The sequence below is a fragment of the Camelus dromedarius genome, chromosome 5 (assembly GCF_036321535.1).
Source record: "Camelus dromedarius isolate mCamDro1 chromosome 5, mCamDro1.pat, whole genome shotgun sequence".
NCBI lineage: Eukaryota > Metazoa > Chordata > Mammalia > Artiodactyla > Camelidae > Camelus > Camelus dromedarius.
The window spans coordinates 41,233,823-41,238,780 of record NC_087440.1 but is presented as its reverse complement, the minus strand read 5'-3'; positions in this window follow the sequence as shown (position 1 = coordinate 41,238,780).

Genomic DNA, 4,958 nt, shown 5'->3' with positions numbered 1-4,958 from the left:
AGATGTGTAATCTTATTAGCATCTCTCTGAGGTTTTATCACTGTAAAAGATAACATACAATGCACATTCCTCTGGCAGGTCACGAGCACCATGGTCTAGTCAACCTCAAGACCAATGGTGATCAGAATTCGATGAGTTGTTACTTTCTTCACATGCCTTTTTCTTATTCACTAGTTCCCTAGGCCTCAATTTCTACATTTAATGTGGATGATGTATTAGTCAGGGTTCTCCAGAGAAATAGAACCAATAGAATATAAAAGGAGATTCATTATGACAAAGGGGCTCATGCTATTATGGAGGCTGAGAAGGGTCATGATCTGCCTTCTGCAAGCTGGAGAGCCAGGAAGGCCAGTGGTATAATTCAGTCCAAGTCCAAAGGCTGAGAAACAGGGAAGCTGATGATGTAAATCCCAGGTGAAGAGAAAGAGAAGATGAGAGGCAGCCACCCATCTTGGGGAGAGCCATCTTCTTTACCGGGTCCATTAATTCAAATGCTAATCCCATTCAGAAACACTTTCACATACATACCCAGAAATAATGTCTAAGAACACATGTACACAGCCCCTGATCCAGTCAAGCTGAAACAGAAATCACAGATGCCCTTTCCACTGTGATTCTTTTCTCCTATAATTGCCCATAATGAGGGTGACCATAAGTTTTGGTTTGCCCTGGACCGTCCAGCTTTGTACCTGTTGTCTCAGATTAATTTTTAACAGTAGCTCCTTTCACTCTCAAAAGCATCCCAGTTTGAATAAAACATTATACAGTCACTCTTCCCGTAACGCTTTCTCACAGCGTCTCTGAGACATCTCACTGCTTTATACCACATTGTACCAGCATATGAAAATGTCTTTTCTCCCTGACTAGACAATGACTTGATGATAGAATCTGGCCTCACTCATCTTCTTGGTGATCCCAGGGCTTTGAACAGAATAGGTACTTGAAAAATATTTTCTAAATTAATGAAAACACAGAGTGCAAAATCACTTCAGTTCCCAAACTACAGTCATTAACACTTGTGACAAATTTGTACTAGAACTATAGTGTCTAGAAGAAGATAGTCTTACTTTATACAGAAGATTGAACCCCACTTGAAACATCTTGTAGAGCAGATGATATGGCCACTGGGTAGAATTTTCAATACGTACCTTGTATGAGGGCATCCAGCCAAGGGATGAGTGCGGCTGGAATTCTGCCTTGTTCCATTTGTCACTTGATGTGCTTTTTGGGCTAGTGGAGACCCCACCCCCACCCCCAACAACAACCTGGTTTCCAGAGGCCAATCCAGGTTTTATGAAGCCTGAAGCTTATACAATTGGGAAAGAGGCTCTTTCAGGAAAAAAAAAAAACATAAAATTATGAAAACAAAATTAGGTATGAAAGTATTTATTTTGGTATTTATTTAGAATAAGAAATCATGTTAAATTTAAAAAGGTTACCAAAGAAGCATAACAAAATCCATAACAATAACATAGTATTTGTATTACTTAACTGCCTGACATACATCTATAATACTCTTTCTCCTACTTTTGAGCCTCTGAATATTTAAATGGTTCTTTGCCATGTGGATACCCAGTTTTCCAAGCACCACTGGTTAAAGAGATTGTTCTTTGCCCACTGAACAGCCTTGGTGCCATTGCTGCAAATCAACTGACCATACACATGAGGCTTTATTTCTGGGCTCTCAATTCCATTCCATAAGTCTATATGACCAGCTTTATGCCAGTACCGCACTGTTTGGATTACCGTAGCTTTGTAGTAAGCTTTGAAATCAGGAAGTATGAATCTTCCAACTTTGTTTCTTTCTCACAATTGTTTTGTCTATTCAGGGTTCTTTGAAATTCTATGTTTCCTTTCAAATTTCAAATCAGGATTAGAACAGCTGGAATAATTTAACTACATATACACAGAAGTGGTTGCAAACCACATAAGTGGATCCCACTGAATCCAAATAATATGCATTCCAAATCAATTTCCCTTTGGTTGTATCCAAGAACTATTCAATACCCCTATGACACCAACCTACCTGAGGGGAAGTGTGATGGATGGGAAGTTGACATGGAAAAGGACAGACAATGGCAGTTAAACTATCTTACTTCAGCAAGCTTGAAAAAGATATATGCCCACATGAACACATTTCTAGGGCTCCATGTGAGTGAGGTACCCTGGAATTTAGCTTCACTGTAAATTTGCCTCTTCATGTTCTCATGCTCTTGCAGAAACAAGCAATATAACTTAAAGCAGAGATAACTAGAATAAAGAACTTTATGAGGACATAAGAACAACCTTCAGATACTTAAAGACATCATGTAGAAGTTGGATTATGGTTTAACTACTCTAAGTGGGGCAGATACTCTAAGTATTTTCTTATTCTGAAGATACTGAATGTATGTTTCCATCTCTGAGCATGATTGATTTAATAATCTGTATCTTGCAGCGTATTTGGGACTTATATTTGCCTCCTAACAGCTCTGTGAATAGTAAGAAATAAATCCAATTGACCACCTGAATGTATCAACTATGCAATCTTAGACAAATACATGTATAGACAAAGCTTTTGGCTCTTCAGTTAAGAACATTATTGCTAAGAAAGTTCCCCTTCACATTTGTTTATATGTCCATCTGCTCCCCCCCACCCCCAGTATTCATAAGCTTCTTCAGAACAGGAATTTTTCATCTTTATATCCCCAGCACCTAGCTCAGCATGAAGCCTATACTGGCTGTATACAGTAGGTATAAATCTGTGCATTTTGAATCAGTCAAGGAATCAATAAATGTTTAGATTATTAACCCACAGTTTTTATATTTAGCTTACTGTACACAAAGCACTATGTAGGAAAACTTATCTCTTGACCCTCAGGAATCATACTTCATTTTAAGAAAATAAGAGTTATAGAGAGACTATGACAGTTAATTCAAAGGAACTGAATGGCTCTAAGTAAAATAATAGATAATTAAAAGTTGCTTGACCACCAGTTTCTGACCAATGTCACATTTGCTCAAGTGTCTAAAGCCAGCAGAGGGCGCATGCTTCAGGGCTCTTTTAGTTACAGAAGATTCATTCCTTCAGTAACAACTTGTGTGCCTCCTGCATGACAGCCCTGTGCTGTTCTCTTAGGAATACACTAGGATTGACATGGCCCTTCCATGTGGAGTTACTGTCTAGCAGAACTAGATACACTCAGTCACAATCACAAGTGACAATGGGATTCAGCTGCACTCTTGAGCAGCTAATGTTCTTTTTCTGTTATGTCGCTTGGGTCTATGTCTCTTGAAATTTACAGGTGGCAGCAGCTGCCCAGGTGAGGCATGCCAAGATCCCACCCAGGAGAGAGCTCCAGGTAACAGCCAACACCACCAGCCTGTTCTGCAGCACTTCGGTGCTGACCTAGGACTTCAAAGCAGAGAGAAACTGAGACTCGTACAGATTTTTAGTTTAATTGTTATGGACTGAACGTCTCCCCGAAATTCATATGTTGAAACACTAATCCCAAAGTGATGCTATTTGGAGGTGGGACTTTTGGAAGATAATTAGGTCATAAGGGTGGAGCCCTCACAAATGGGATTAGTGCCCTTATAAGAAGAAATCATAGAACCAGCTAGCTCTCTTTACACCCTGTGAGGATACAGTGAGAAGGTGGCCATCTGCAACCAGGAAGAGGCTCTCACCAGGACCTGACCAATGTTGGCAGCCTGATCTCAGATTTTCAACCTCCAAAAGTGTGAAAAATAAATGTATATTGTTGATAAGCCTTCTAGTTAATGGCATTTTCATTCTAGCAGCCCAAAAGGCCTAAGACAACTGTTCTTTTTTTAAAATGTATTTATTTATTTGAAGCAGGAGGTAATTAGGTTTATTTATTTATTTACTTAATGGAGGTACTGGGGATTGAACCCAGGACCTCCTGCACGCTAAGCATTCGCTCTACCAACTGAGCTATACCCTCCCCTCTAAGACAACTGTTCTTAAATTTTATTTAATTTTCCTCTTTCACATGTGCCAAATTTTGACTTTCAAATACTAACCATGCTTAATAGACATGCTGTTTATGAATGAAGGCAAAAAAAGTTAAAAACTGAAGCTCACCTGGCTAAAGCAACACCAATTTAAATTTCAGATACACTATGAGTGGGAATAAGAAAGGTAAATGACAGGAGAATACAACAACATAGAAGTAGATGTTGATTATTTGGGTTAGACACAAAAGAGAGAATAATGTTTTACTCCTTATAATCAATTTGATATATTCAACAAAACAGAAGTTTACATGCTTTAGTTTTAGAAACTTCAATATTTTAAAGAGAAAAGTTTAACCCATAGCATCAAAAAATAGACATTTGTTAAGTTTAATTGAAACAAGAAGAGGAAGTTGTTACTGGAGTTTAGAACAAAAGGTGCATGCAGGCCTCAGCAAAACATAGCCTGGGTTGGAATTCTAGCCCTGCCCCTTGCTAACTCTAAGTCTGAGCATGTAATTTCACCTCTCTCTGTCTCAGTTTCCTCAACTGGCAGAAGGAGTGTAATAACATTTGTACCCTCTATTACCACATATAATTTCCTGTTTCTCCTTTAATCAGACTAATCTGGCATAGTAAGGAGTGACTTTGTTAATTGATCCACCTGGCACCATACCGGGCACTTTCAGAAGCACTCAGTAAACTCTCCGAAGAAAATGTTTCAGATTTTACTTACATTTTCACCTGGTTCTATACACGCAAAATTTCACTTTTTCTAAAATGAGTTTTAAAAGACCACTATTATTACCATAAATATTGAGTGCCTATTACTACATCATAAAACCCATAAGAGCATCTAAGTACACTGCACAGCAACATTCAGCATTTAATTCAAACAGGCAACCCTGGACCCTCTAGCAATTTTTTCCATATAATAATTTGTTATTAGATTCATCAGGAGGTGCCATTTGGGAGACCCCACACAACCAAACCATTAATCA